We start from the raw sequence: 13,886 nt of genomic DNA on the forward strand, positions 1-13,886 counted from the left end.
ATGTCTGTCATCTGTAACCGTTATCAAATTAGAATCATTTTTCCGAGCTTGCCCGAGATCATTTCGCATTAATCAGTGTCTTATAAAACACAAATAGTTCACTCATAAATATTCACGCCAGCGCTCAGGGCGGTCGGTCGGCCAGCTCCATTGTGTCGTCTCATAAATATTCACACCAGCTGCCCAACAATTTGTGTGTTTTTCTGCTCCGCATAATCCATCCGTTCTCCTCACTTCCGTTATACCCACGCTGATCGTGACATAGCCGGGAAAGTGGGTTAGAGCACCTCTGAGATGAGCCTTATTGAGCAGAAAATTGTGAGGCTCTCGTTAGATCAGTATAGACACACAGGTTCACAGGTGGTGTCTTTTGTGTCTTGTCTCTGCTGTGTGTTTTTATCTGTCCTGGAGTTTTGTACTGAACTAGAAACCCAAGTTTGTGTCCTACATTCCAACAAGAGTGATGGAAATCCAGGACAGCACGAGTCAAAGTCAAGGCCTGAAGGTGCTTCATTTGATACGAACCTCTGCTGTCTGCGTGGCGCGGTTCCCTGTAGACAGACTCAACTTAGCCAGAGTGAAGCACCTTTGGGCTTCTGTGGATGGAAACCTTAATGTGCTGTAATTATTCTCCTAAATCACCAAAGGCATTACAGAACACAGGAATAATGGGACTGTATATTGGAAACAAATGTGGGATTTTTATTTTTTTTTGAGTTGATCCTTTTGTGTGAGTATTTTTAGCAGGTCTTGTAGCGCTCTAGTCAAGACCTTCATTCTCATGTCCAAGACCTGATCAAGTCAAGAGCGAGTCTTAAAGCAGTCGAATCCAAGTCCGAGTCAAGAACAAAACCAAAAACCTTTGAATACTACAAAAGGCCAAGCTTTTACTTCATCTAGTTGGCTTCACTCATAGGCTCTGTTTATCTGTTTTCTAGAAGAAGGAATTACACCGAGTCGAAATAAAAGAACATTATTTTTACAAACTTGCAATCAAACCATATTTTGCTCATGTGACACAGATGCCCAACACAGACTGGTCACATGCCTCAAGTCCTACAGCCCAATCATGAAGTAAATTATTTGTTTGTTTCAAAAATTGGAGAAAAATTAACCACACTACTGACTATATTCAGAGTTTTAGCTGTGCATGCTGAAATAGGAGTTAATATGACAAATATATTGGACTACTGAAAAACCGTCTCAGATACATCCACTCATGGAACATATCGTCATCTCAGAGGTGTAAAGTGAAGTACACACAGGAGATTCTGAATAATCTGAATGATAGAAAATCCAAGGAAACCATCTTGAGCATGTGTGTAACCTGATTCTGAATACAACATTTCCTGTTTAAGTATTGATGTAACATTTGAACTTTAGTCATTATTATTGTAATAAATAAAGGGTCACAACACACTTTTCTGAGATGTCCTGGGTTTTAGGAATTAAAGGCTCATCAGCCATGACATTATGACCACTGACTGACAGGTGACGTGAATCTCATCTCATCTCATTATCTGTAGCCGCTTTATCCTGTTCTACAGGGTCACAGGCAAGCTGGAGCCTATCCCAGCTGACTACTGGCGAAAGGCGGGGTACACCCTGGACAAGTTGCCAGGTCATCACAGGGCTGGTAAGAACATATCTTTTTTTTAATTTTTCATGAATTATTATTGTCACATTTTTCACAAATTGTTCCTGTCATTTTGCTGGTTTGTTTACATTCTAAGCGGAAATGATTTTGTCAGATGTTTTGTATAAAGTTTTTATTTATCGAATTTACAAAACATAATACTAAAATCGATCTGTTTCTCAAAATCCAATGAATGTGGATAGAATCAAAGAGTTATTCCACTCAATCTTGTCATACATGGATTATGGACAACTCGGTGCAATGTGCCTCGTCGGCTATCAGCTCATGTACAACTTGATTTTGAGGAACAACTGTTAATTATCTCATGACATTGGCACCTGTCAAGGGGTGGGATATATTCGGCAGCAAGAGAACAGTCAGTTCTTGAAGTTGATGTGTTGGAAGCAGGAAAAATGGGCCAAATTGTGATGGCTAGATGACTGGGTCTGAGTATCTCCAAAATGGCACATCTTGTGGGGTGTTCCTGGTATGTGGCGGTTAATACCTACCAAAAGTGGTCCAAGGAAGGACAACCGGTTAACCAGTGACAGGGACATAGGTGTCAAAGGCTCATTGAGTCTCATGGGCACAAAGGCTAGCCCATATGGTCCAATCCCACAGAAGAGCTACTGGAGCACAAACTACTGAAAAAGTTAATGCTGGATAAAAGAGAAAGGTGTTCACATTAACTTTTTCAGCAGTTTGTGCTACAGTGGCTCTTCTGTGGGATTGGACCATGTGGGCTAGCCTTCGTGCCCCTTGCGAATCAATGAGCCTTGGCTGCCCATGACCCTGTCACCGGTTTACCAGTTGTCCTTCCTTGGACCACTTTTGTTTGGTACTAACCACTGCATACCGGGAACACCCCACAAGATGTGCCATTTTGGAGATGCTCAGACCCAGTCATCTAGCCATCACAATTCTGGCCATTTTTCCTGCTTCCAACACATCAACTTCAAGAGCTGATTGTTCTTTTACGACCGAATATATCACACCCCTTGACAGGTGCCATTGTAATGAGATAATCAATGTTATTCACTTCACCTGTCAGTGGTCATAATGTTCTGGCTGATTGGTGTATATTGTGTCATATATAATTTATCATAGCAACGTCTTCAAAAATATTAATACAAAAAAGGAAAAAAAAATAAATCACACCACTGTTACAGTTATAAAAATATACTCCACAATAATAAAGAAGGAAAAATACAGAAGCAATCACTTCATCTCAAACACGAAAATGAGATGAAAGCTTCCTGAATCTGATTTTCTGCACCAAAGCTCATTCAAATAATCCATAATTGTTTCCACTAGTGGAAAACTTCCACACAGGAAGAGATCCGGGGGGGACGGCACAGTAAAAGATTTCATCTTACTACAGAACATGTCTGGATCTTTCTTCACACAGGGATCGGATCCATGCTCAGGAAAAGATGTGCACACTTACCTAGACAGAGAGAGAGAGAGAGAGAGAGACGGGTTAGAATCATTCAAGACAAAAATACACACTTCATCATTTTCATAAAAACCAACATATGCATTGGAGTGCTTATTATAGCATCACAGATGATTCAGTCTTTTTCATTGAGTCACTCAGGTGAATGAATCAGTATCGCACACAAAGCACTAAATTATATGACTCATGATGTCTGATTCAGTCTACGTTTTTATTTGAAATATCTGTGAATTCTGTAAGTCGTGCCTCCAACTGTGTGTTGAACCTGAGCCATGCACTTCGAATCAATGAATCCTTTGAATCAGGACCAAGATTTTCTCTTTTCTTGTTCGGCAAATTACTGTTTAAATCACAGAATAATTTGATTCAGCGATTCATTCCAGTCATAACCATGAATAGTGTTTAATTCAGTGAATCATTTTAGTCATCACCAAGATTCACTCCTCTTTCACAGAGTGAATCAGTCACTATTTCAGTGAATCATTTTGATCATAACTAAGATTCTCTCCCGTCATTAATGTATTAATGTTTGAGTCAGTGAATCGTTTTGATCAGAACTCAGACACTCAGATTCATTCCTTTGCTTACTGTTGTTTGAGTCAGTGATTCACTTCAGCATGATGAAGATTCATTTCTCTTATTCAGCAAATCCTTTCTGTCAAGACTGAGATTCATATCAATGTATCACTGTCCTCTTATGCGATTCAGTGAATAAGTGAGTTCTTTCAATCGAGACTGAGATTCATATCAATGTATGATTGTACTCTTATTTGAGTCAGTGAATCAATGAGTTCTTTCAATCAAGACTGAGATTCATATAAATGTATCACTGTCCTCTAATATGATTCAGTGAATCAGTGAGTTATTTCAATCAAGGTTGAGATTCATATCAATATATCATTGTCCTCATGTGATTCAGTGCATCAGTGAGTTCTTTCAGTCAAGACTGAGATTCATATCATTGTATCACTGTACTCTTCTGTGATTCAGTGAATCAGTGTGTGACTTAGTGAGTTCTTTCAATCAAGGTTGAGATTCACTCCTGTGTCATTTAGTGCATCAGCAAGTTTAGTGAATCCTGTTCAAGTCCATATGGTCTGTTAGGAATTTCTAGTATTTCTGTGTATGCCGTAGGAATATGTGTTGAGCTGGGAGTGAAAAATAATTATGAAAACATGGACAAAGAAGCATTTTGTATAGAATAACACAAAAGAGACATCTGATGATCTGAATTATTTGGTTAATTATTTACATGACTGGCTCAAATTGGGGGCAGCACGGTGGTGTAGTGGTTAGCGCTGTCGCCTCACAGCAAGAAGGTCCAGGTTCGAGCCCCGGGGCCGGCGAGGACCTTTCTGTGCGGAGTTTGCATGTTCTCCCCGTGTCCGCATGGGTTTCCTCCGGGTGCTCCGGTTTCCCCCACAGTCCAAAGACATGCAGGTTAGGTTAACTGGTGACTCTAAATTGAGCGTAGGTGTGAATGTGAGTGTGAATGGTTGTCTGTGTCTATGTGTCAGCCCTGTGATGACCTGGCGACTTGTCCAGGGTGAACCCCGCCTTTCGCCCGTAGTCAGCTGGGATAGGCTCCAGCTTGCCTGCGACCCTGTAGAAGGATAAAGCGGCTAGAGATAATGAATGAATGAATAAATTCAGTCAAAATATTTTGCCTACGTGTGTATACTAGCTTCTAAACACAGGGTTGGTGTGGTTTTAATCCAGTATAAAAAAAAATGACTGGTTTATTACGTATGCTGTACGTGAAATGGATTTTTGTTTAAAATGTGATTTTTGGCTTGAAGCAGTTTATTTTGACACAGATGTGGCTCTGTTCCTAAATGGAGTGTACCTCACACACTGTACTGTACAACACCTAATCAGTAACGTGAACAGGGAAGAGGAAGGCAGGAGTGAGTGTATCTCGCTCTCTGTCCCAGAAGAGAGGGGGAAATGAAGAGTGTCAGGTGATTTAGAGCCTGGAAAAGACCTGCGGCCATTTACTATCACTTATTCTACTACAGAGAGAGAGAGAGAGAGTAAATTACTTTATTTTTCCTGAGTCTAGAAGGCACTAGTGTGTCCCCAAAGGCGATAAAATTCTTCTAACCAAAGAAAAGCCTATTCATAGAAGAGCATTCAGCCATTTTATATGTTTTAAGTCCAAGCTATTATTATTTTTTTTTAAAATGACGGTTTTAGTGACCACTAAGTTGAAATAGTTTTACTACAGCAAGACTTCACACACACACACACACACACACACTAAAAACCAACTGATATCATGTTGTGTTTTTTTTTTATTTTTGTTGTTTTGTTCTCCGATTTATTGTATTTTTTAAATTGTTTGTTTAGTTCACAGAACTGTTGTTACATTGTCAAATTTGTTGTCTTTTTAAATTTGTTTTGTTTTCTGATTTGGTGTGTTTTTCCATTTGTTGTTTTGTTTACTGATTTGTTGTCTGTTTTATTTGTTGTTTTTTGTTTTTCTTATTTGTTGTGTTTTTTATTATACCCCTGCTCTGAAAGGGGGGGGTTTACTGTTTTGTTTTGCTTTTACCTCTGTCCGTCCGTCCATATCTCCGTCTGTCCGAAACATCCCTTTTTCTCAGCAACCACAAATCATAGCCACTTGGTACTTGATATCAAACTTCAGCTTGGGGTTCTATACCATATATACCGTTTTCAGGTCTGTTGCACATCGACTTCCTGCTTACTGACTGAATGTATTTACGAAACATATAGCGTGGATTTACAAAATGTTCGTAACACTTTTTTTCAGCAACTACAAATCACAACTGCTTGATATTTGGTACCAAACATCAGCTTGGGGTTCTATACCGTGTGTACCATTTTCAGGTCTGTCGCACATCAACTTCCTGTTTACTGACTGAATGTATTTATAAAACATATAGTGTGGATTTACAAAATTTTCGTAACACTTTTCTCAGCAACTACAAATCACAACTGCTTGATATTTGGTACCGAGCTTCAGCTTGGAGTTCTACAGTATACTGTGTATATAGTTTTCAGGTCTATCGCACGTCAACTTCCTGTTTACCGACTGAATGTATTTACGAAACATATAGGGTGGATTTTGACACTATTTCAAGAAGCAAAATGCTATTTCAAAATGACAGTTTACCAGGATGCTATTTGAAATCCTGATTTAATCCTGAAATCCCTGGGGAGCATGGGCGATTGCTCTAAGACAACGAGGGAGGCTCAGCCTCCTCTAAAAATGCCCTTATAACTTTAATGTGTGCGTGAGTTTCTCCCCCTCGTGACAGCGCGATGCAGCGCAGCCTCAGTGGGCTTCAATGGCATTGGGAGCTCTGTGCTTTCAATCTCAAAATGCAAGACGATTATTGGACAAATACTGCGAAAATGCCCGCCTACGGACTCCCAGCCTCAGTGGACTTCAATGGCATTTGGGAGCTCTGCGCTTTTCAATCTCAAAATGCAAGATGGTTATTGGACAAATACTGCGAAAATGCCCGCCTACGGACTCCGAGCCTCACATGGGAGGGACATGGCAGTTTCCGCGAGGAGACTGGTGATTGGTGAAAGCGGCCGGATATTTTCTTTGATTGACAGCTCGTTTCAACTATAGACAGGCAGCGGTACAGTGTTGCCAGATTGGGGGTTTCCCGCTCAATTGAGCGGTTTTAAGTGCATATTGGCGGGTTTTGAACATATTTTGGGCTGGATAACGTCAGCAGTATCTGGCAACATCAGTTCAGTCCCATGCGGATTCGCAAGTGCTGTATTATAAGAGATCAGCTTACATTTCGATTTCATTCATTACATATGGTTTCTACCAGCTTTTTTAGTTTGTATATATTTTCATTGTAAATAAAGTGTAAATATAGTGTTGTCAAGTTTGCTATCTTAGTTCCAGAAATTCCGTTTGAGTGACTGAACTTGAACTTGAGGGGGCTAGTCAGCTAGCAAGAAAGCTGCGCACGGATGACAAGCATTGCTGATTTAATTTTGGCGAAGCCATTTGCCAGTCTTCCTTTCGAGGAAAAAATTAAAATTAAAGAGCAGGGTAGACCAACGCCTCAAATTGACTTGGTGAAAAACGTAGGGAATAATACTCGTTCCTTTCAGCTCTCCTGGTACGAGAAAGTGAATTGGCTAACAGCAAGTGACCCACATCAACAACAGTAAATAGGCTACTTTAGTAATATGTCATGGATGGACCAAAAATCTCATCTCATCTCATTATCTCTAGCCGCTTTATCCTTCTACAGGGTCGCAGGCAAGCTGGAGCCTATCCCAGCTGACTATGGGCGAAAGGCGGGGTACACCCTGGACAAGTCGCCAGGTCATCACAGGGCTGACACATAGACACAGACAACCAGTCACACTCACATTCACACCTACGGTCAATTTAGAGTCACCAGTTAACCTAACCTGCATGTCTTTGGACTGTGGGGGAAACCGGAGCACCCGGAGGAAACCCACGCGGACACGGGGAGAACATGCAAACTCCGCACAGAAAGGCCCTCGCCGGCCCCGGGGCTCGAACCCAGGACCTTCTTGCTGTGAGGCGACAGCGCTAACCACTACACCACCGTGCCGCCCTGGACCAAAAATATAGAATCTATTTAAAATGTTTATGCTGAGTATATTATATTGGAATATATATTTTTCTGGATATTAATTAAACACAGCTACAATTTGGAAAACATTTTTAAACAAAAACACAGCCGAGAACATTTCACACTACAGACCTGGATTAAAAGTGAAGGGTTATCAAAATTGTCAATAAAACATTTCTTAGTCAAAATAAGTAAAATATAGGGAAAGTGTCATTGAATGAAATGTGTGGCACCCAGCTCTACTGCTGAGGTTCCTGACAAAGAGCTGCTTTCAATAATGATCAATTTTTAAACAACATGCCACAATTTTAAAATATAAAATGTGAAAATATACCCCCCCAACACCACCATCATGTATATTGGACAGTAGGCTAATGGGCCAAAAGAACCTGTTATTTCACAGTTTGTGACCCTGCCAACAATCAGCCAGATCAGAGGCAAGAGTATGGGCAAAACTGATGTGTTTTTTCTTTTAAAATCTGGAAATATCATAACCGACCAGCCTCCCCTGTTTGAAAGACTACCAGCCACCACTGCTGGGGAGAGACACTGCTCTTTACTTACTTGTTTCAGGGTTAATTATTTGTTGAAGTCAACATTCATAATAAGTGTCCTATTCCTTCAATTGCTTCCATTCTGATATAAGCGAGAGTGGGGGGATACATAAGTGAGCAGTAGCTCACAGCTGATCATGTTATTTTTGTTTCGTTTCCTGATTTGCAGTTTTGTTTTCTGTTTGTTGTATTTTTTGCACTTATTGGCCATAGTAGCCAGACCCCCCCCCCAAAAAAAAAAACAACCCTGAATTAAAATAAACAACATACTTTTTATTGGACTTTATTTATTGTTTTTATGGCCCATGCTGCTATAATGCCAGAATTGACTGAAGACATTTCAGTTGATTGCGGCATCCATAATGTGCCTCATTCCAACATTCACTCTGCGTCTATGATCTACACAAAACAGTACACGTCCGTGTTGACAATATGAACTTCATACAGCAGTGCCAGTAATCATGAAGGGCATTGTGCATTTCTCTGTAAGCCATTTCCATCGTGAAGCATGGTGGTGGTAGAATTGTACTGGCAGATGCTTTTTGCAGGAGAATTTGTTGTAAAACAAAAATATTTCAAGAAGAATACTTATTTATACTTAAGGCTGAAACTGTTATAATAAAGATGAAGTTCTCATACCTTCAGCTCATTCCTCATTCCATTTTGTTCTCTGTTTCTTTCCTGATTTTGTCCTTCATTTTTGGCTCTCAGCAATGAATCCTTCTCACAAGATTGAGAATAATGACTGAATAAACAGACCGCCTACTTCTATCAATCATTCTGAGTTAATTTACAGTGGTGCTTGAAAGTTTGTGAACCCTTTAGAATTTTCTATATTTCTGCATAAATGTGACCTAAAACAAGATTTTCACACAAGTCCTTAAAGTAGATAAAGAGAACCCAGAGTTAAACAAATGAGACAAAAATATTATACTTGGTCATTTATTTATTGAGGAAAATGATCCAATATTATATATCTGTGAGTGGCAAAAAATATGTGAACCTTTGCTTTCAGTATCGGGTGTGACCCCCTTGTGCAGCAATAACTGCAACTAAACATTTCCGGTAACTGTTGATCAGTCCTGCACACCGGCTTGGAGGAATTTTAGCCCATTCCTCCGTACAGAACAGCTTCAACTCTGGGATGTTGGTGGGTTTCCTCACATGAACTGCTCGCTTCAGGTCCTTCCACAACATTTCCATTGGATTAAGGTCAGGACTTTGACTTGGCCATTCCAAAACATTAACTTCATTCTTCTTTAACTATTCTTTGGTAGAATGACATGTGTGCTTAGGGTCGTTGTGTTGCTGCATGACCCACCTTCTCTTGAGATTCAGGTCATGGAAAGATGTCCTGACATTTTCCTTTAGAATTTGCTGGTATAATTCAGAATTCATTGTTCCATCAATGATGGCAAGCTGTCCTGGCCCAGATGTAGCAAAACAGGCCCAAACCATGATACTACCACCACCATGTTTCACAGATGGGATAAGGTTCTTATGCTGGAATGCAGTGTTTACCTTTCTCCAAACATAACGCTTCTCATTTAAACCAAAATGTTTTATTTTGGTCTCATCCATCCACAAAACATTTTTCCAATAGCCTTCTGGCTTGTCCACATGATCTTTAGCAAACTGCAGACGAGCAGCAATGTTCTTTTTGGAGAGCAGTGGCTTTCTCCTTGCAACCCTGCCATGCACACCATTGTTGTTCAGTGTTCTCCTGATGGTGGACTCATGAACATTAACATTAGCCAATGTGAGAGAGGCCTTCAGTTGCTTAGACATTACTCTGGGGTCCTTTGTGACCTCGCCGACTATTACACACCTTGCTCTTGGAGTGATCTTTGTTGGTCGACCACTCCTGGGGAGGGTAACAATGGTCTTGAATTTCCTCCATTTGTACACAATTTGTCTGACTGTGGATTGGTGGAGTCCAAACTCTTTAGAGATGGTTTTGTACCTTTTCCAGCCTGATGAGCATCAACAACGCTTTTTCTGAGGTCCTCAGAAATCTCCTTTGTTCGTGCCATGATACACTTCTACAAACATGTGTTGTGAAGATCAGACTTTGATAGATCCCTGTTCTTTAAATAAAACAGGGTGCCCACTCACACCTGATTATCATCCCATTGATTGAAAACAACTGACTCTAATTTCACCTTCAAATTAACTGCTAATCCTAGATGTTCACATACTTTTGCCACTCACAGATATGTAATATTGGATCGTTTTCCTCAATAAATAAGTGACCAAGTATAATATTTTTGTCTCATTTGTTTAACTGGGTTCTCTTTATCTACTTTTAGGACTTGTGTGAAAATCTGATGATGTTTTAGGTCATATTTATGCAGAAATATAGAAAATTCTAAAGGGTTCACAAACTTTCAAGTACCACTGTAAGGGGGAAAAACAAAACATTATGAACTGTATTCTGCTTTTTTGTCCTCTTTATTCTTTGGTTAATTCTTGCTTTTCTGGCTTTGATATAATCACAGTACAGATTTAAAATAAAAACAAACCTCTTGATTGCTAATGACTGTACATTTCAGCTTTTAAACCAAAATGTTTTTAAAATTGTTGAAATATACATTCCAGTCAGGTGTGACAAAGTTTTCCCAACAGCACTTACTTGAAATGTTAAAAACCCAGTCAGCTTATAACCCTTGGAAAAAGTGGGACGGTCAAAACGCCAAGAAAATGTAAAATCCACTGCTCTGTGGATCAGTAATCTTCTCCCAGTGGATTACACATGGGATAATAATAATAAAAAAAACACAGCGCTTCATGAGTTTTTAAATTTTACCCACTGTTCTGTCCTGTTTTCCTCTTTATACAACAGACACACCTGAAGGCACAGGCACACACACACACGCTCACTCACATACACACAGCTGTCTGACAGCTGTTCAATATTACAGCCACTGAACCATGAGAGGGTGAAGCGCAGAACCTGCACGCCGATTTACTCGTCCTGTTCGGGCTGCGACTCAAGATAGGACATTTCTCGGATCAAAACCTTTTAAAGGAAAACCATGTAAGATGGCAACATACAACAAGACTACAACAGCAAAAACAGCTTCGGATTAAAGAAGCTTGACAGAGAGAGAGATGGGAAAAGAGAGGAGGAAGAGAGAATGGGAGAGAGAAAGAGGTGGGAAGAGAGAGATAGGGATGTGTGTGTGAGAGAGAGAGATAATGGGAGAGAGAGATGGGATGTGAGAAAGAGAAGGATGTGTGTGAGAGAGACAGAGAGAGAAAGAGACTTTGACTTTTGAAACATCTTTAATGAATTCAAAATTCCATTTGTGTTCTTATCTGCTGAAAATAAAACAATAAAAATATAAAAGAAAAAGTGCATTTCTAAACATTCATTATTACAACTCAAACAAGGACCCTTCTCTATAAAAGTCACACACACACACACACACACACACAATACTGTATGTAATTAAAAATTTAAAAATTAATTAAAAAACTAAAAAAAGGAAAAATTAAGGCCAAGTTTACATTAGACAGTATCTGTCTCGTTTTCTTCGTGGATGCACTGTCTGTTTACATTAAAACGCCTGGAAACGCCGGGAAACGGGAATCCGCCAGGGTCCACGTATTCAATCCAGATCGTGTCTGGTCCGGTGCTGTGTAAACATTGAGAATACGCGGATACGCTGTGCTGAGCTCTAGCTGGCGTCGTCATTGGACAACGTCACTGTGACATCCACCTTCCTGATTCGCTGGCGTTGGTCATGTGACGCGACTGCTGAAAAACGGCGCGGACTTCCGCCTTGTATCACCTTTCATTAAAGAGTATAAAAGTATGAAAATACTGCAAATACTGATGCAAATACTGCCCATTGTGTAGTTATGATGGTCTTTAGGCTTACCATCCTTCCACTTGCAAGTGGTAAGTGACTTGCGCACAGCGGCTCAGTCCCGAATCACTGCTCGTGCACTACACTCGCGCGCTCTGTGAGCTGTGCAGGGCCGGAGTGCGCACCCTCCAGAGGGCACTCGCTGTTCAGGGCGGAGTGATTTGGAGCGCAGCCGCTGAGGAGGAAGCGATGAGCCGCACTGACACATTTCAACTTACGTGCCGAATTAGTCATGTGATTAGCGTATCCGTGTATTGGCGTTGCTGTGTGCACGCGAATCGTGTATTGGCGTTGCTGTGTGCACGCTAATCGTTTTTAAAAACTTTAATCTGATGATCCGCTGATACGGTCTAATGTAAACCCCACCCAAGAGCCAGTGAACCATCCCCTTCAAGTGAACATAAAACCTGTCTAATACCCCACAAATCTATAAAAGTGTCCAGGTTGTTGGTCAGTTTGTAAAAAGCATGTTTTACTCGGAGATGAGCTGTAACTAACCCTTTCGAGCTCTGCACCACATCAGTCCAACCTCGGCCTTGCATGTGTTTTTTTTTTTTGTTTGTTTGTTTGTTTCTGATCTTCCATAGTGCTAGTTTTGCACTTCCAAGCAGAACGTTAACTAAGACCAGAGTCTGTCTTTTTCTGATTGTATATTTTGGCCCAAAGATAAACAAAGGAATAGAAAATTTCTCCCCCAGATTTTCCACCCACTCTTTCAGTACCCTAAACAGACCCACTAGGCGAGGACAAAGAGATACTAAATGTTTTAATATTTCTTGTTGGTTACAAAAGGGACATCCATCCCCAGTGCTTGGATCCAGGTGAGCCCTGTGTCTGTTTGTAGCTATTGCTCCATGGATAATCCTCCACTGCAGGTCAGCCATCCGGTTTTCAACAGGCGGCTTATATAAAATCCACCAGCGGCCTTTAGGGGTGCAGTCTGAAGTAAAAACCTGAGTCCACCTCGACTCCCTGACATTGGCCAGAGAGCAGAAGTTCAGTATTTTCACACAGCTGTGATAGAACTGCTTCTTCCTGCAAGAGCTGAAGTTGCCCAGCACTGGTGTTTTCAGGGACAGAAGCAGCCCACTGTCCTCTCACTACTCCTCAATAGCAGGCCTGACACTTAGTGTGGGAAAGATGTATTCTTGAGCCTCGTGCCATTGGTCAATTCAGGTATGGTTTTGGGCGTGTACCTTCAGCAATACAATCAGGGACTCCCAGACCTCCTCCACTATCCACCTCAGCACCCTGGAAGACCTGATGTTAACAACTCTGTCAAGCCTTTCCAGAGATGTTCTCATAAGGTGGCCCAGTTTAACAATGCCAGCCTTGACAAACTTGGCTATTAATGATGTGGAGGAAAGCGCAGAAGATGTGAAGAAGTCATTGTGGAGCAGTGGCTCCTCAAAGATCCATGTTCCAGGTCTGGGATCAGCTGTCCTTGTGAACTTGAACGCCCTCCATGCTTCAAGCACCGAGTTATAAAAAGGCGTTATTCTGGTCAGGTCAATTTCAGAAGATCTTAGGAGAAACAGCTGTTTGCCCAGTCCCAGCTAGCCAGCCTTCCTCAGAGGCAACTGAGCAGAGGTCAGCCAGCAGTAGCCACAGCCATATAGTAGCCTCCAGGCCATCTGCAGTCTGAAGGCGGCGAGTCTTGATAGGATGTCCATAAGACCGTGTCCTCCCTCTGCTACAGGGAGATAGAGAACTGGTGCCTTCAGCCAATGTTGACCCGACCAGAAGAAGTTCACCAAGAGCCACTGT

This window comes from Neoarius graeffei, chromosome 16 (genome assembly GCF_027579695.1).
Source record: "Neoarius graeffei isolate fNeoGra1 chromosome 16, fNeoGra1.pri, whole genome shotgun sequence".
Taxonomy (NCBI): Eukaryota; Metazoa; Chordata; class Actinopteri; order Siluriformes; family Ariidae; genus Neoarius; species Neoarius graeffei.